Here is a 19,589-nt window from a genome sequence, read left to right as displayed (position 1 = left end):
GAGCACATCCCCTGAGGTGGCAGAGATGCTGCAAATAGCCAAAATGTCAATACCCAAAATGCATTCAGCAGTGAGAACCATGATCATCAGTAACCAAAATGGCCCAAAGGGCCCTACCCAAAAGCACATGTTAGTCTGTCTGCCATAGGTCATTGCATTAGCTATTGCAATGACCTCCAATGTTCAGTTTACTCTTACCCCTTCCGTGGCCTAGGATTATTGCCTTTTGGTATCCAAGAGCCTCATAATAGTTTGGATTTGCTTTTTATCTTGGCAGGGGTATAGGGTCCAATGGGAACCTGGAGACCTTGATTTTATTCCCAATCTTTTTGTTTTAAAGGAATAAGGTGGGGGTATGTGTGAGGGTCCCATCCTCTTTGTCTGTCTCGTGATATTCATAGTCAAAACTGTCTTCTTAATACTTACCTGACAGGGGAAATATCATGATCACCAAGGTGAGGGCAAGGCTCATCCATTGCACTCTGGGTGTGCTGATCTCTGTGGTTTCCCCAAATGTGGCAAACCTGACTGCATAATTTTTGGCAGTGGGGGACTGCATTTGTGCTTTCTCCTATAATGAAAAAAAAATTGTCTTCTTGATTGTCCTGTTCAGGGCAGAGAGAAGCTGTAGTCTCTTTGTTCAGGGGCTTGAAGGATGCTATATAGGATTCTAAATCTTTTCAATCCCAGGAGCCCTCTTTTTTTGTTTCCTTTTATAGCTTAGATTAGAGCTTTCACCTCTAATTTGGTGAGACCTCTGTCTAATAGCATTGAAGGAGGTCTTCAGTAGGATTCCCATCAATTTTCATTTCATCTATCCTATTTTAACAACAAAAGCCATATTATTCTGTGGATCAGCCCTGTTCTCTCTCTTTTTTTCTTTTTTCATCCCTTAGCCTCTTTTTCCTGCATCACAAATTTCTCTATTAAAGCATTCCCATTAACATATTGCCATACTCTAGTATTTCCCACTTACAAAAACAGTCCTTTGACATTATTTCCATCTCTAGCTAATGACCCATTTCTGTCTTCTCACCTCATTTTCACCCCAATCCTCTTTGGGTGAACCTTCCACCATCACTGTTCCACTGCGACTGTGTTTACAGGACACCAGCTGTCTTCATGTTACCAAATCCAGTGGTCATTTCTGTTAACTTACTTGATCTTTCAGAAGAATTCAAACCAATTGACCTATTTCTCCCTGAAATTATTCATTTCTGAGATATCACAGCCTTCAATTTTCCCCTCAAGAGGTCTCCTTTGTTGGTTCTTCGTCCCCTACTGGAACTCTAAAGTTTGGAGTGATCCAGGGCTCTGTCCTGAGCTCTCTCCTCTTCTCTATTTATACTCTTTCCTTGATGATCTCACTCATGTCATGCTTTAAATCCCTTACTCATGCCAATGACACTCAAGCCCTGACCTCTCTGAACTTCAGACTCATGTATCAAACTGCCTCTTTAATGTTTCCACATATACAAGATATTTTCCCTACTTCAGCTCTTTAACATTACCATTTCTTGGAGTATTCATAAATCTTCAGTTGTCTGTCCTGCCTTCAAACCTAGAGTTTACAGAGCAGTTCAGACAGTGGGGAGGGGTGGGGGAAGAACATTGTACGAAGAGACAGAATTCCTTAATTCCTTTTTTTAAGGCTATTTTTTTCTGCTTTGAAATAAGTTAATTATGCTTACAATACTTAACTTGGTATACATATTTCTCCCATGATTTAACCAAAAGCTGTAATAGTGTACTTTTTTCTTATGCACTCATTACATAACCAGATCCTTATGTGTACTGACTATATTTTCAAAGGTTATCTACTGCAGAATATCTGCACACACTATTGGAATAATTCCAGGCCACTGCTATTGGCCCTTTTTCCTTTTCTTTTCACCCTTTTCTGTTCATATGCTTCAGTCATCCTGTCTACATTAGTGTTTGTCAAATGGTCCTTCTCTGGCCCTGACTTTTCTTTTGGGCTACAGGCCCACATTTCTGATGGTCCGCTGGATGGTCCACTGATGGAATCAAGTGTTCCACCCAAAATTTAATACAACCAAAACTAAATTATCAGCTTGGCATGGTGGCTCACGCCTGTAGTCCTAGCACTCAGGGAGGTCGAGGCAGGAAGATTGCTTCAGATCAGGAGTTCGAGACCAGCCTCAGCAAGAGTGAGACCCCATTTCTGCTAAAAATAGAAAGGAATTAGCTGGGCAATTAAAATAGAAAAAATTAGCCAGGCATGGTGGCATATGCCTGTAGTCCCAGCTACTCGGGAGGCTGTGGCAGAAGGATCGCTTGAGCCCAGGAGTTTGAGGTTGCTATGAGCAAAGCTGATGCCACGGCACTCTAGCCTGGGCAACAGAGCAAGACTCTGTCTCAAAAAAAAAAAAAAAAAAAAAAAAAAAAAAGGAGCTAACTAAATTATCTTCTCTTCCCTGTTCCCAAACCAGCAACTGTCAATAGAGCTGCCATCCTCTTGGCTGCCTAGAGTCCCTGTACTTCCTCTCTTCCCCTACAGCTCATCATCACATCCTATCACTGCTTCCTTCAACACAGTTCAGTAACGCCCCAGTGACATGATCATGAGTTCGGGTCAGAAAGATTTGAGAACATTGGTTAACTGAGATCTCCATGCCTCACTTTCCTCACTTCTAATATAAAGTTTAAAATACATAACAGAATTGTGTTGAAGATTACAATATCTAATGCACATAAGAACCAGACATATAACAAGTTCTCACCATATGTTGTTCTCTTCCCTGTCTTCCATTTCCATGGCCAAAAGTATACTGGTATCCCTCACAATATCTCATCTAAATGAGTTGCACTAACTTCTAACTGTGGAAAGTTAGGTGAGCACTTTCACTGAACTATAAATTCCTTCAAGAAGTTCAAATACTTCTGTGTATTCGTATTAGCTTTCTCTGAAGCACACTGTATGCACCAAGGGCTCAGTGAACATTTCTTTAAAAACTGATTAAAACAATGAACTTATCTGGAAGTTTGTTACAGAATATGAGAATTTATTCTCAGTATAATAAATTATTCAAGGATACTTTTAATTTCAGTGTTGACATTTTATATGGTCTTTATTAAGTCACTTCAAATATTTGGTAGTAATTTGCTGTTTCAGGTGTGGGAGCAATGACAAGGGCTTCACCCCTCAGTTCGTCGTTCTGTTCCTTAAAGAGATAAACATCTTGAAAAAGTTGTGTATTGACTTCACAGTCATTGCCTATGTTCACTGGAAGGCAGTGTTGTCAATAATCAGGCTTTGGACTAATTTCATTTTAACATTGCCTTTCTTAGGGTTATTAGTTTATGAGTCAAAAGAAAGATGGAAGGTTTTTTTTTTTTTTCCAAAGACTGGAATATGTCACATATGTAGTCCCTCCCTTCTCCTAAGACAGTGGTTCTCAAACTTTTACATGTATATGAATCACCCTACATCTATACTGTCCAATAGAGCAGCCACTAGCCACGTGTGGCAACTGAGCACTTGAAATGTAGACAGTCCAAACTGAGATGTGCTGTAAGTACAAAATACACACCAGATTTCAGACTGCATATAAAAAAAGAATGGAAAATATCTCAATAAATTTTATATTGTTTATTTGTTGAAATGAAAATATTTTGGTTATATTGGGTCAAGTGAAATATATTAGAATTAATTTCATCTGATTCTTTTTACTTTTTAAAAATGTAGGTCAGGCACAGTGACTCACGCCTGTAATCCCAGCACTTTGGGAGGCATAGGTGGGAGAATTGCTTGGGGCCAGGAGTTTGAGACCAGCCTGGGCAATATAGCAAGATCCCATCTCTACAAAAAATAAAAAAAATATCTGGGCTTAGTGATGCATGCCTGTAGTCCTAGCTACTCAGGAGGCTGAGGTGGAAGGATCACAGAAGCCCAAGAGTTTGAGGTTACAGTGAGCTATGTTTGCACCACTGCATTCCAGCTTGAGCAACAGAGCGAAACCCTATCTCTAAAATTAAATAAATAAATAAGTGGCTACTAGCACATTTAAAATTACATATGCACCTTGCACTTGTGTTCATGTTATAATTCTGAATGGACAGCACTGATTCTGATGCTTATTTAAAATGTTGATTCTTGGATCCCACTTTTAGAGATTCTGCTTTGGTAGTTCCAGGTTGCGGCCCAGAAATCTGATATTTTTCAGCTCATCAGGTTTCAATTGATATTAACAAGTCAAGGTAGGGAATCATTGTTTTATATGGCTTTGTACCACGTGATTTTAATGGTCTTTAGCACAGCAGTGATTCAAAGATAACAAAGATAATATTAGTTCTCAATTTTAATCATGTAATAATTGCCAAACCATAATAGTCATACCTGTGTTTTTCAGTTAGCAAAACACACTCCAAAATATAATCACGACACACAAACTTTTCGTGGGGGTAGAGAACAATTAAGCAGTATCACAATTTTAAGTACATACAACCTTTGACTCAGTTCTAGAAATCGATCTTGCAAACATGTTCCCACAAGCTTACTATGATATTAATATAATTCACTTCAGCACTGTTTGAAATAGTGAAAAATTGGCAATTGATTAAATAATGATACCTCTAGCTGAATACTATGCAGGCTATAAAAAAGAATAAGGTCATCTACGTGTACTGATATGGAAAGATGTCGATGGTATTTATGAGAAGGAAAAGCAAGTTGCATAAGAGCATATAGATCCCATTTGTATATGAAAAAATATGTACCTGTATTTGCATGGAAAGTTTGAAAAACTATTAACAGTGGTTATTGCTGGAGAGTAAAACTAAGGAGAAGATTCCCAAGGATGGGGAAACGTACTTTTACTTTGCTTCTTATGTCCTTTTGTACTGTTTTAGGCTTTTTTCAGTATAAGCAATATGCAAATTTTATATTGTACATTAAAAGTATAAAAAAAGACACAATGCACGGTCAAGTAAATATTTCATCATTTTTGTTCCCGTTAAAGAAATTTGCTTTTCACTATTACGTTTTAATCTGGAGTGTGATCTTCATTCTAATTTTCTAAAAAGCCACCGAGTACATTCATTAATTCTTTCATTCATTTAACCAATAATTACTGACAACCTATCGATGCTTCATGCAAGGCACGGTTCCAAGCCAGAAAAACAAACAGGAACGCACAAAATCAGTGTTCCTCAAACACATTCTAGTAGAGGAGAAGGACCATAAACCTACACATAAACAATTTTAATTAATAAGTAAGTCAAGACTTGATTTTTCAAATGCTTAAATGTTAAAATGTCGTGTGTGCACACACATACGTTCACCCGTTTATGCAAATTAACGAAAGCATTGCTTTTGAATTTTTTAAGTTTGCCATCTGGACAAACTATTCAAGGATACTTCTCAAATTACTCTTCTTCCTGTGTTCAGTATAACTAATTTAGTACAAAGAAATTACAAATAGCAAAGCAATTCAGCTGTGTAACCTTAGGCAAATCTCTTAGCAGCTTCAGGCCTCAGTTTTCTCCTCCGCGAAATGGAGTGTTTCACCTCTCAGGTTTGCTGTCTTGGGAGCCTTCTATGGGCTGGTTTTAGAGTAAAGGCAGTGTCTAGTGCAAGGACCGAGAAGTGGGCTGGGCTCCCGTTGGGCCTTGTCGCCACTGAGGGCCCGGCCGGGCGCATGCCGCGCGGCTGGGCGGCCCTCCGGAGAGGCGCAGTACTCTCGCTGTGCAGCGGCGGATAAACGCGGCGCTTTCAGTTTTTTCACCCCAGCATTTCTGCAGCCAATTTCCCTTCCCCGGAGTGCTGCGACTAGTGCTCGCCAGCTCCTTCAGCGGCCGCCGCTGGGCGCCCGCTCCCGCCCGCCGCCCGCCAGCAAGCCCGGCTTCCCGAGTCGGTCCTAAGGTGAAGCCGCCCTGCGCTGCAGGACTCAAGTCCGCTCCCGGCCCCAATCGGGCCCGGGCGGACTTGGCTCCGGGCACGCGATAGCCTCGTTTCCAACTGCGGCTGTTAGTTTGAATTCTGGCGCCACTCCCGCGCCACGTAGGGCCAGGTCGCTTGCCAGACTCGTAAGCGACGACTCACAGTGCGCCTGCGGGCGCGCGCCGGACTTGCGGCGCGCGCACCACGCCCCAGAACGGGCCCACGAAGAAAAAGAGCCGCCGCGCGCGCTCCCGCTCGTTCGTGTCAGGAAACAGCCACGCCCCCTCTGCTCCCTCGCCCAATAGATGCGAGAGGGCGGGGCGGCCTTCTTCTGACTCAAGAGAAGCTATATAGGGAACTGCTGGGGACGCAGCTCGGTCTTTTACGTCGGATTTGCAAGGTGTTAGTGTCATGTTGGGTGAGCAGGGCAATGCGGTCGCCTATCCAAGCGGAAGGTGGTGGCGCAGGCCAAGGTTGGTAGTTTCAGTATTTAATGTGAAGCGATCCTAAGAGATTTGAGCTTAGAGTGCGAACTGTTGAAAGCCTGCACGTGGGAAACGCGCAGCCGGGCCGCCGCGTGTCCTGAGCTTGAGTCGTGGTGCAGGGCAGAATTCGAGCTTAGGCGTCAGGAAACTGCGGATCGGCCTCGTCGTCCGCCCGCGCCGGGTTGCTTGGCTCTGGTAGCGGACAACGCCGAGCCCGAGCGGCCGCGGGAAACCGCACTTCCAGGATTTGGAGCGAAGGGCTAATTTAAGAGGAAGGGGCCTTTACTAACATGGCGAACGCTTTCCTTCCGTCGCCAGATTATTTCAAAACGGGCAGCCTCGCCCCTGCAGGAGACTGCTACGTTCTCAGGCGGCGTTGTGTGCGATTCGTACGAACGAAGGGGAGCGGTTTCGTGCTTGAAAAAATCTTCAAGTGCATTCTGTGAGAATGCTTAATTTTAAACATCGGTGCCCCGCAGAACAATGGCGCTATTTTTCAGCGGTATGTCGGAGCAGTTACGTGGAGATATTAAGGTAAGAGCTGTTAAGGTTAATTTTCAAACTGAAGGAGTGAACCTGTTGATGTACAGGAATAGAGAGTGAGGCGTCATTTGAAATTTGTTTCTTTATATTAGATGCCTGAGAAAGTTCCAGAAACAGGAGAATATTTAATGGAACGTGACTTGGTTAAAACCTGTGTTAACCATGTATGTGTTGCCCTTGTACTTACTAATTGAGCGTACGTTTAGTTCATACGTAGACTGAACGAAAATTTTTTGTCGTTGGACAGCATTCTGGATGTTGAATAATGAAGCTGTAGATGTCGGGTGTCAGTGCCGAGCAGCTTCGTTTGGAAGTAAGTTGAGTAGTTGTGTAAGTTCTGTAGTATTCTCTAGTTCTTCCCTGTTTACTTAAATTTGGTCTCTTGTAAATAATCACTGAAATACAGCTTAATGTAGTATGTGTGCGTATATAAGGCATGATTGGTCTAGTCAGTGATGAAACCTATCCCGAAACTGATTACCTGAAGAAAAGCATATACGGATTCGGCTTCTGAGATAAGACCAATATTCCGAAATGAAATAAATTTGTTGCACGGATTTTATAACAGTTAACGTTCACAATAGTTCATGATACTGGCTTTTTTTCCTGCCAACAGTGAGGGTCGCTGTCTGCCCGTTGAAAGAGGCCACCTTGTTGTGAAATGCCTACATTGCAACAATTTCTGTGAGTGGAGTTTTGGTTTTTATTTTTTGCTTAGCAGTTTAAGTGAATATTGTGTCCTTGGTCTTATCTGTGATGATCCTATCCCGAACCTGAATTCCTGTTGAAAAAAAAACTATACGGATCTGGCTTCTGAGATAGACCACTGTAAGGACAGTACTTTTTTAAAATGCCTTTACATAAGCTATTGTAATGTTGGCGGTCTCGTAAATCTCATGTTTTTCCTTTTCTAGGACCAGTACCATGAAGTTTGCTGGTCTTTTATGTGAAAAGCTGGTGATAACAAAGACGTCCGGGAAAAGCTCTTCATTTTACGAACATGAAAGGAACACATACAATTTCGGATTATCTTTTTTTTTTTAATTTTGTAAATAGATCCTGAAATTTTTATGGAAAATTCTTTAATTTTATTTAACCAGTCTTATAATTGAATTATTCTGAATGAATATTTTACCTTTAGTCACACATTGGAACTTAAAATGTATAATTTTAATTAAAACTAAGTGAAATTTTACACTGACTTGTGTAATAATCCTTAGTAGGGTTTTTATGAAGAGATGATGACTCAGTTTGGCAGTCACAAAAATAAGGTATGGAATACCTTGGCTTTGTGCAGGGTACTGAGTATTTCTGTATTAAGGTAGGTGAGAGCAAAAGGAAGAGACAGGAATTACTGGGGGGGAAATGCCAGGCATTAAAATAAGTGGTTACTAACCGAATTGTGGTAATTTTCTAAGTCCATTGCTTAAGCTGAGAAGCGGAGAATGGGATGCTAAAGATAATAGAAGAGAGCACTGCCCAACAATAAGTTTGTGATTAACCAGGGTCTTGAGTGAAGGTTCCAGATGACACAATTTAGGTTAAAGCTAGCCAAGCATTATTCAGAATAGATTTAGTATAAACAGTAATAGTATATGATCTAGCCTAGATGGTTGTGCCTCTTACATGGTCATTTTCCATAAATAGCTGCATGAATAAATTACTGCCAAGCCCAGATTCAAGTGTCATTGTTAAAAAAAAAAATTTGTCAAGTTATGGCAACAAATCCCATTACCTTTCAAAATCTGTTTGATTTTGTGTCTCAAAAAATGTTTCTTGCAGCCATATTAAAATGCAAAGTGTAAATATTTGGAGCATCAGGGATAACTAGTTAACTAAACTGCATAGCGAAGTATTGCGGGGAAGTGGATCTTGGCAAGTACTTTCCAGGGAATTAGAATAGAGTAATAGGCCCTGCATGGACTGTTCATTAGGAAGCTTGGGGCCTCCTTGAAGTTAAGACATGAATTTGAGGGAGCCAGCCAATCTAAATAGGTAATTGCCCAAGTTAGATGGGGGCTTTCAATGCCTTAAGGTTTGCTGAAATCTAGAAAGGAGAAGTCATTTAACATAACCCGTTATGTTAAATGTTAATTCAGAATCTTAATCCCACCAAATAGGAGGCAGCCTGTGTTGCCTTTTATTTGGAGATAAAAGTGCACCTTCACATGAGCATTCAGTAAGATGGTGTGCATAGAATGTAAAAACTTTGCCTTTGCACCCTTGATCTCTGATGCCCCCTTACACCCTGCTATACTAGAAACTTATGACATACTCTATAAATTGTCTGTTGTCTTCTTTCTCCCCCTGCTAGAATTTATGCTTAAAATTCTAAATCTTAGAATTTAAGGGCCAAGAAGAGCTACATTTCATTCACTGACATGTCTCAAGTACCTAGAACAGGGCAAGGCCCTTAATATTCTACAGTAAATGACTCTAATTGTTGAGATCCCACACCAAACTTTCAGGGGAAAGTTCCATTTTTCTCAAGCCTGGCAAACGCTTCCAAACAAGGCAAAGTTGTGAAATAGACAACTTGGCTTTGGAGCCCTCCGACCTCTTTCTGCAATTGCTTCTGTTTTTACTTCCCTTGCTTCCCTGTAGATCTTTTAAAGTCATTATTTTTTAGTCGGTATCCAAATTAGTACTCTGTTTATGCACTGTACTATACTAGGCTCTTCGAGGGTACCAGAGTTAAAAACACGAATCTCTTTGTGTCAATAGCGGCACAAGATAACGAGAAATCAAAGGCAAGCTATTAAGAGATACAAAACACAAGAGAAACAAGTGGATTTGAGTCAAGACCAATTCCAATGTGGGGAAGATAATACATTTAGGCATAAAACACTCAGCAAAGCATTACTGTCCAGAGGCTGAGAGTGACGCATTCTGTCAATGTGGGTGCCAAAAGGTTGGATAGATGCGGGGCAAAAGGCCAAAATGTTAAGTACCCCTACTAAGATTTTTGAGCAAGAAAGTTAGAAATGTGACCATTGTGTCATTTGAATTCTCTAAAACATTTTCAGTAGGGAGACAGTCAGAAATTCTTGTCTTTGTTGACTGAAGGATCCACACCTGAAAGTGAGAGTTGGCTCATAAAAGTACAATTTTCGTGGAAGTACACGTGGAAGCTCAACATGTAATTAGCATCAGTTTCTGTTACTGATTCAAACCTTTTAATAAATACCTAAATAGCGTTTTTCAAACCCTGCGGAGGATGTTAGTCTCTACTAGCCACCTAATTTACCAATACTGACTGGGTAATACCTTTTGTTACTAAAACTCAGGCAATAGAGTAATTAAGATCAGGAACCTTTAAGTTAGTTGAATAAGGAATTTACCCTTCATAATATATCTGCAACTTAACAGAAAACTCAGTAGACACCTAAAGGTACATGACTGTAATAGACTGGGATATGCTTGGTTCTGACTGGTTTCAAAAAGAGCAGGCTGGGTACAGTGGCTCACGCCTTTAATCTCAGCACTTCAGTGGTGGCGGGAGGATTGCTTGAGCCCAGGAGTTCAAGACCAGCCAGGTCAACGTAGTGAGGCCCATGTCCTTGCAAAAAACAGCCATGCATGGTGGCATGTGCCAACAGTCCCAGCTACTACAGTGGCTGAGGCAGGAGGATCGCTTGAGCCCAGGAGTTCAAGGTTGCAGTGAGCTATGATCATTACATATAGCCACTGTATGACAACCTGGGCGACAGAGTGAGACTGTCTCAAAAAAAAAAAAAAAACAACAATTTACATGTCTAGCTTTAGTAACTTGTAGCCAAGAGGAATTATTTTCCTTCTTTACACCTGGCTTCCAGGCAATCTTAAAATATAGTAAGCTCAAACCTAGTATCTGATGCTTTCTAAAATTAGTTCTCTTGCCAGAAACCCAATATCCACTGTGCTTAACTTCCCAAACAAGTACCCTCTCAACTGATTAACACCTCACAATCTTTGCTGTTTGCCCAGTGTATGTGAAAGAGCTTTTAACTGTTTTCATGGTTTTTACAGCAATTTCCCAGTTAGGATTAGAGCATTTATTTGACTCTCAGCCTACTAGGATAGCCTGCTTAACATTTGCCACTTCCTCTCTGGGATTGGGACCCTCCTTCCTATCTTTCTTCCCAAGCTTGGTTCTGGATCCAAACAGTACTTACAGCATGGTACTTAGATACTGAGTATTGCCACTGTCTCTACTCTTGCTTCCCCTCACGGGTCCTACATATTTGGGTACATACAGAGATCATATGAAGCCCAAATTTGTCATGAAGTTTTGAAAATTTTATGGCCCCTCTTGGGGCAGGGGAAGAGGGTACTTTTTCAATATGAGAACCAGACTCCCTGGTCCCATTCTCATGAGTCCTCTCCTCCTCCCCTCATTACTAGTCCACTGGTGAGGTGCCAGCATGCCATGTAGCTGAGTTTATCAGAGTTATAACAGGAAATAGTGACCTAATCTCACAGAATACCAAATCAAGCATAGTACAATCCAACCTATCTGGGAACTTTATCTTGTTAGTTAAGACTACTTAATTATAATTATCTTAACGAGTAAGGTAATAATGGAAAAGGCATTTCAGAATACACATAAAGTTCATCATTTGAAGAAGATAACATTTGCAAATATAGTGTATCACTTTATTGAGGTCAGGAAACTGTTTTGACTTGTACTTGCCTCTTTATTGAATATAATCCATGTACAAAAACTTGTACTTTTTAAAGTATTCTATTTGATAAGTTTCTCAATAAGTGTACACCCATGTTACTATCTTGGTATATCCCAACCAAGATAAGAAGTATATCCATCACTCCCAAAAATGTCCTCTTGTAGGCTTGATTTTGAACATGTTGAGTTTGAGAAGGCATGTGATACCCAAATTGAGATTTTGAATAGGCAGTTAAGATATACAAGTCGGGAATTCAGGGGAGATGTCTGAGCTGAAGAAATAAAATTAGGAGTTATCAATTTATGGAGGGTATATTTAAAGCCATAAGATTAGATCAGCAAGGAGAGAGAAAAGAGAAAAAGAGAGTGAGTGGTCTAAGAGTTGAGCCTTGTGGCATTCCAGTAGTGAAAGTGAGCATCCTTGTCTTGTTCTAGATCTTAAAGGAAAGGTTTTCAGTGTTTCCTCATTCAGCATGACACTAGCTATGGGTCTCCCTTATGTGGCTTTTATCCTGTTAAGGCAAGTTCATTCTGTATATTTTTTTATAGTTTTTATCATGAAGGGTGTTGAATTTTATTGAGTGCTTTTTCAGCATCAGTTGAAGTGATCATGTGGTTTTTGTCCTTCATTCTGTGGATAAGATATATCACATTGATTTGTGTATGTTGAACCATCTTTGCATCCCTGGGTTGAATCCCACTTGATCACAATGACTTGTGGCATTCCAGGATTAGGATATTCCAGGTTTAGTTCAAATCCTGGAGATTATTTTGTGCCAAGCAACAAAAATTAGGAAGCAGAAATCTATCGTCAAGTCCAAGTTTCATATTAGGAACAGAAACTAGATAGAAAACCAAGGGTTCCAGGAATGCAATGAGCAGAGAAAAACAAGGATGAGAACTAAGCCAATAATTGTTTGGGGTTGGAAGTTGCCTTGGATTTAATGCACTTAGAGCATTGGTTAGCATAAAAATTAAAAGAGGTAATGTCTGATGACAACTTTGCAAGTAACAGGCAAAATGATCTGCAGGAAAGAATGAGATGAAGAATTTAGGAAATATGTTAAGGGTTTTCATCAGACACTGTAGACTTAGAGAAAATGGAGTCAAACATGGACAAGTTATATGTTTGCCTAGCATTGCCAAAGTGTCAGTTGAAGCTGAAAATCACCAATTTTAGCAAAGTTAACCTGCATATTTCTTCATTATTCTCCTGTGGTGCTTTGTCACCTGGGAGCAGAAAGCAGATGACTGGATAAATTCAAAATTAGGAAAAAACTGGCCAGGAGGAGCGGAGCAATAATGGGTCAAGAGTATTGAGGATGCAGGTAAATGTATTATTGAAGTTATTGTATTGACCTTGTGATCTGAGCTGATTGGGAATGAAGAAAAACAGGAGAATGCCAGAAAATTGTTCCAGGTAGTGCCAGGTGTGCTATAGAAAGGTATGATGAAAATAAGGTAGACTAAGACCCTGTCCAGTTATACTACAGAATGATTGAGAGCATGTTGTATCGTGATTAGTGATTTCTCTCTCTCTGGACCTAGAGTGTGAATTCTTTGAAAGCATAGACTATGCCCTTTAATCTCTTCAACTCAGTGCCTAGGACAATGTAATGGCATCCATAAAATGTCTGTCTAATTGAATGGAATTCAGTATGTATTTTTAGGGTGGGCACTGATGGTGTGATTTAAATTCTCCAAAAGAGATATTTAATAATTGAGAAAAATTGGAAGCTGTTATGGACTGAATGTCTGTGTGCTCCCCAAAATTCATATGTTAAGTACCACAAAAAGAAATGTAATATAAGCTGAGACTCTCCATCAGTGATGAAATTCAAAGGAATTTGAGACAAGGTCTTGCTATTTTGCCCAGGCTGGCCTCAAACTCCTGGGCTCAAGTAATCCTCCTACCTCAGCCTCCCAAGTAACTGGGATAAGAGGCACATGCCACTGGGCCTAGCTCCAAAACTATACTTTTGTTTAAAAATAGTTGACTAAAGGTTTTGGGGCTGTGTTTTTATCACTGCTAATATCCATATTTTTAATAAATGGAGGCCATACAATCAATAAAAACACATATTGAACACATCAAAATACAGGCCAAGTAACTTTAGTCAACTATTTTTTTACAAAAGTATGGTTGGGGATTGTTGCTAATAGTTGATCAATTTAATTACATCACCGGGAACATAGTCATTAAACATACTAAACTCTGGGGCCATAGGTGTGTTCTTTGGGGTATATCTTAAGTCTCACTTTTGAATTTCATCACTGATGGAGATTCTCAGCTTATATTACATTTTTTTTTTTTTTCAAAAATGAATATACAGCCGGGCAGGGTGGCTCATGCCTGTAATCCTAGCACTTTGGGAGGCTGAGCCAGGAGGATTTTTTGAGGCCAGGAGTTCAAGACCAGCTTGGGCAACATAGCGAGATCCCATCTTTACAAAATAAAAAAAGCTGGGTGTGGTGGCACACACCTGTAGTCTTAGCTACTTGGGAGGCTGAGGCAGGAGGATGGCCTGAGCCCCAGAGTTTGAGGTTGCTGTGAACTACGATGATGCCACTGCACTCTAGCCTGGGCAACAGAGTCAGACCCTGTGTCAAAAAAAAAAAAAAATGTATAAACATTACTCAGAATTCGGCCGCATATCCAAAAATATCAAGAGAGTTTGAAATTTAAGGATTTGTCTCCACTTCTCTGGACATAGCTAACTCTTGAAGGATGTTGTTTACTTTCAGTTCAATCTGTTCCTCTGGAAACTAAGCCATACTGATAGGTTAAGTGTGTGACGATTCTGAAATATGCTAAGGTTTGCATTCATTTGTTTATTGAACAAATATGTACTGAATGGCTACCATGTATAGGTAGGCACTAAATATACAGCAGTTAACCAAACAAAAATCTCTGCCCTTATGCAGCTTACATTTTAGGAGAAGAAGAGTACTATATAATAAATAAATAAATGAATCATAAAATATGTTAGAAAATAAGAAGTGATACAAAAAAGAATACATGATGTTGGCAGTAGGTTGGGGGAGGTAATTTTAGTATTGTAATTTTAAATAGGGTTGACAGGATAGGTTTTCATGAGAAAGAGGTTAATTAAGCAAAGATTGCAGAGGGTGAGGGATTGAGCTAAACACATACCTGGGAGAGGGCCATTTCTATAGCAGTGGTCCACACATAGGAGCAAGCATGGTAAGAAAAGAGAGGAAACAGGGCATGCAGATCAGGTAGGGCCTCTTGAGTGGTTGAAAAGATTTCACTCTGAGTAAAGTGGGAACTACTGTGAAAGAAAACACAGAAATTCCAATTAATGATTCATACACATTAAAATCTATGAACCCTACCCCTAGGTCCCAGATTGTGGTGTCTAAATACTATTTACCATTAAAAGAAACTGGGGCTCATTGGAGAAACGATTAATTACAGGTCTGTGGCAAGAAATACATAAGATGAGCTTGTTGCATCTCCCTATAGCAGATAGCAAGAAAGCAAGACTACTAGGGTTCTGTTAGAAGAACTCAGGAGCCAACAACTTGGAGAGTCTCCCACTGTCCAAAGATGGAAAATTTGACTATTATTTAACCATAATAGAGACAAATATATAAAATGTATTCACATCTATAAATTCATAATGATACTTTAAAAAACTGAATTTGATACTGTTAGAGGATGCTAGTAAACCAACTCTTCAGTTTCAGAACTGTAAATAAAGGGACTTTCCAATACCAATCATGCTAACAGATAATCAAATAAAAGGTGAGATAAAGTTTCTCTTTATTGATGTATTGCAGTTAACAACTGAAAAAGATTGACATAATTAGAATATCACCATTTTGCAACATCATATGAATTAATGTATCTAGGCAATGATCATCAATGGCTGCTAACATCCAAAAAAAAGAGGCAACCAGGTATTATATGCTCCTGAAGGAAGAATTGAACACTGCCTGTGAAGTATTCTTGCCTGAAAACAACAAAAATGGTTATGAATTTGATAAGGCCTCTGATTATAACTACCAATTTACAGATGACAGAAATATGTTAAATTACATCACAGAGGTGCAATCAGCAAAATCTAGACTATGAAAAACTCTACAGCACAAATGTCTTCTATAATAAATAAACTGCAAGGAAGAAAACCAACCAAAGAAGAGATGAATGGATAACTTATAAATTGAAGAGATTAATGAGTAACTTATAAATTGAGAGGCTGAAAAGATATATCAACATTCTCAATGTTTGTATCTCATTTGGATTCTGATTCAATATTATAGCAAATTATGATATTTATGAGACAGATATTTGAGCACTGGGTATTTCATGTATTAAAAATAATTGGACCTCTGTTAGATATGATAATGGTGTTGTGCCTGGTTTTTGTTGTTAAACAGTCTGTATCTTTTAGACAAACACACCAAATTATTTATGGATGAAATGATTTGACGTCTGAGATTTGCTTCAAAATAATACAAAAAACAGAAGAAGTGGTCGAAGGGTATAGATAAAACAAGATTAGCCTTAAGTTGATACTTGCTGAAGCTGTATGATGGGTTTGTGGGAGTTTATTAAACTCTTTGTTTATGTACACATGTTTGAAATGTTTATAATAAAAAGATTTTTTTTTAAATCTGTGAATTCCTTTTTTAAAAGTTGGTTTCATTTCCAACAAAAAATCTTGTGTTTCTTCACAATTTGATTTTACTACATTCAGGGTAGTTCTGTAGTAGGAAAACAGTGCAGTTTCGACTGCCATATGCATAGCTCAGCTGTCTATATTGATATATAATGTCTTCAAAATCCACAGTGCTCTCGTATGTTCTCTCTGTGACTAAATTTAGGGAATTCAACTCAGAGGATAGGTTCTAGTGTCACTTTACGTGCATTAAATGAAATAATGCATATAAAATTCTTACTACAGTGCTTGCCATATATTAGCTATGATTGTTTATAAAGTTGGATGTTTCTATGCATATCAGTAAACACAGTATTGTAAACTACTACATTTGAATAAGTCCATCAGATCCCTTCAATTAAAAATATGTGATCTGGCCAGGCGTGGTGGCTCATGGCTGTAATCCCAGCACTTTGGGAGGCTGAGGTGGGAGGATCACTTGAGGCCAGGAGTTCAAGACTGCAGTGAACTATGATCACACCATTGCACTCCAACCTGGGTGATGAAACAAGACCCTGTCTCAACAAAAAACAAACAAACAAAATGTGATCTGTAGAAACAACTAAGTAAAATTCCTCCACAATTTCTCATGACTTAAAAACACATCACTGCATTAGAATAAATTTAATCCCCATACTGTTTCAACTTCTTATAGATGTTCTATGACCCATTTGGAGAAAAATCACAATGTTGATTAGTTTTTTCATTCCATAAGCAATGAATCTGATATGTAATATTTTATTTTATTTTGTACTATCTGATATGTAAAGAGCTTAGATGATGTATAAAATTAACTACACAAACTCTTCTGATGCAATGAATAACAGGTTCATTGGACCCTATCTTTTAACATGAATAACTATTGAAATTGGAAATTGTTTTTCTTCTTCTCATTGTAGCTGCTTTGTCTATGGGTGGAGAACTCAGCTACTGTGTGTTTAGATCTATCATCAAATTGGCAGATTATTAGGGCTTACTATTAGAAGTGTGCTGGGTAAATATAAAAATCCTATATATCTTGCTGAAAATTACATTACCCCCCTTGGCTCAGATAGGACAATTTGACCAATAGGATATATGTGGGATGCCAGCATATTATGCCACACATCTAATACTCTGATATTCTTTTTGTTATCAGTTCTGCTCCGTGCTATAATATTACTTCATGATCTCCTAACCCAACAAGATATATATTCCCCCATATCTTCTTATTATGAAAATTTCAAACATTTAAAAATCTAAAGAATAGTATATTAAATGCCTGAAACCGTAAATATTTCTCTTCTCCTTTTTCAAATAATGCCTATATTCTTAATCCAAGTGATTTAAACTCTGATAGCCGCATAATTTTTAAAAATTCATATTAATTGAATATTGAATGTTTTTGCATTTTATAAAAATTAGAAAACGCAATACAGTTTTATAGCAGCTTGAAAGAGTTCTATCTGAATTTAGACATTATATTCTTTGTAATATTTGTCATAGAACAGATGATTCAACTTAATAAAACTTTCCAAAATATACCTTTTCTATTAAATATATCTTCTGTATATATCTCTAAATAAAATGCCATCTTTATCTTAAGATGCTTTTATCTGAATATCACATAAACTCAACTCAAAATGTCTGAAATTATATATACATTTGTTAGCTCTTATAAAATGAAGTTCAGAGCTAGTACAAGTAAATTGATTTGGTAACTCAGTTATTATATTAAGAACCAAGAGTTGGTTCCATTTCTCTACTCCACCACCCTAAGTCTGTAAGCTTTGCCCCAGAATAGCTTCTCTCACAGTCACAAACTGGCAGCAGCAGTTCCAGACGTCATATCCAGACACAACATCATCCAGAGGAAAAGAGGAATTATCTTTTACTTTTATTTCTTCTTGAAAATAAGGAAATTTCTTCCAGAAATCCCTGCAGACAACTCCTCATCTTTCATTTACCAGGATTGGATCACAATCTATTTCTAAACCATTTACTATGAAGAGGAGCATTACTATGACTGACATGGACCAAATTCGGGGTAGAATGAATGTTGCGAAAGTCAACTGGGATGGCTAACACACCATCTTACACACTCTTCTGAGTGTAAGTGACTAACTGGATGTTTTGGGGTCATGGCTACAACATACTGCTACTTAGAGACCCATTTTCTACAGGAAATATGCTTTAAGTAATTTTTCCAATAAAGATGTAGTTATCCTAAGACTGGCACTCTCCATTCTTTGTATTAATAATAATGCCACACATCTGCAAGATGTCTGATTAATCTTCTCAAAAAGAGTTCTTTGGATGCATCTAACAAAACTCCAGAAAGCTAATTATTGACATGAATAAAAGAATATGGGATTTATCACTTCAGCTTCAGTGAGATTTTGGAGAGGTGAGTTTGTCAAATACAGTCATCCTTCGCTATCATGGGGCATTGGTTTCAGGACCTCTGCAGATATCAATATCTCAGATGCTCAAATCCCTTATATTAATATAAAATGGCATAGTTGGCCTGTCAAGGTGATGGACTCCTATATTCCCAGCTACTCAGCTGGCTGAGGTGGGAATTGTTTTTCTTGTGTCCAGGAATGCAAGGCCAGCATGGGAAAAATATAGCAAGACCCTTCTCTGAAAGAAAAAGGAAAGCTAAAATGGCATAGTATTTGCATATAACCTACACACATTCTCCCTTATATAGTCATGCATCCCCTAACAACAGAGATATGTTCTGAGAAATGTGTTAGGTGATTTCATCAATGTACAAACATCATAGGATGTACTTACATGAACCTAGATGGTATAGCCCACTACACACCTAGGTTCTGGACTACAAACTGCATAGCATGGTGTTATACTGAATACTGTAGGCAGTTGTAACACAATGGTAAGTATTTGTGTATCTAAATACATCTAAACCTAGAAAAGGTACAGTAATACTCAGGAGACAAGAAGATGGCTTGAGCCTAGGAGTTTGAGGTTGCAGTGAGCCATGATGACTCCACTGAACCCTAGCTCAGGCAACAGACTGAGACCCTGTCAAAAAAAAAAAAGAAAAGAGAAAAAAAGAGAGAAAGAAGAAAGGAAGGAAAGAAGGAAGGAAGGGAGAGAAAAAGTACAGTCAAAACACAGCATTATAATTTTATGAGACCACTGTGGTGTATGTGGTCCATCGTTGACCAAGAGGTCTTTATGCTGTGCATGATTGTACTTTAAATCTATGGTCCCCAATCCCCTGCCGCAGACATTAGGAACTGTGCTTCACAGCAGGAGGTGAGCAACAGCGAGCAAAGCTTCATCTGTATTTACAGCTGCTCCCC

The 19,589-nt window shown here is 38.9% G+C and overlaps 1 long non-coding RNA gene and 3 other non-coding genes across 4 annotated transcripts; all 4 read left to right on the top strand.

Annotated features, from left to right (window-relative positions):
• The first annotated feature begins 418 nt into the window (after positions 1 to 418).
• LOC138396225 (U1 spliceosomal RNA) lies at positions 419 to 574 on the top strand. Its single transcript, XR_011235681.1, has one exon. It is a non-coding gene; the product is annotated as a U1 spliceosomal RNA (small nuclear RNA).
• A 5,730-nt stretch (positions 575 to 6,304) lies between these two features.
• On the top strand, positions 6,305 to 8,037 carry LOC138395492 (uncharacterized). The gene is made up of 4 exons (XR_011235544.1): positions 6,305 to 6,921; positions 7,178 to 7,243; positions 7,547 to 7,614; positions 7,845 to 8,037. It is a non-coding gene; the product is annotated as an uncharacterized lncRNA (long non-coding RNA).
• Positions 7,378 to 7,447, top strand: LOC138396188 (small nucleolar RNA SNORD50). Its single transcript, XR_011235653.1, has one exon. It is a non-coding gene; the product is annotated as a small nucleolar RNA SNORD50 (small nucleolar RNA).
• LOC138396187 (small nucleolar RNA SNORD50) lies at positions 7,679 to 7,750 on the top strand. Its single transcript, XR_011235652.1, has one exon. It is a non-coding gene; the product is annotated as a small nucleolar RNA SNORD50 (small nucleolar RNA).
• Positions 8,038 to 19,589: the final 11,552 nt, after the last annotated feature.

Source organism: Eulemur rufifrons, chromosome 15 (assembly GCF_041146395.1).
Source record: "Eulemur rufifrons isolate Redbay chromosome 15, OSU_ERuf_1, whole genome shotgun sequence".
NCBI lineage: Eukaryota > Metazoa > Chordata > Mammalia > Primates > Lemuridae > Eulemur > Eulemur rufifrons.
This window is presented reverse-complemented; position numbering and strand designations above follow the sequence as displayed.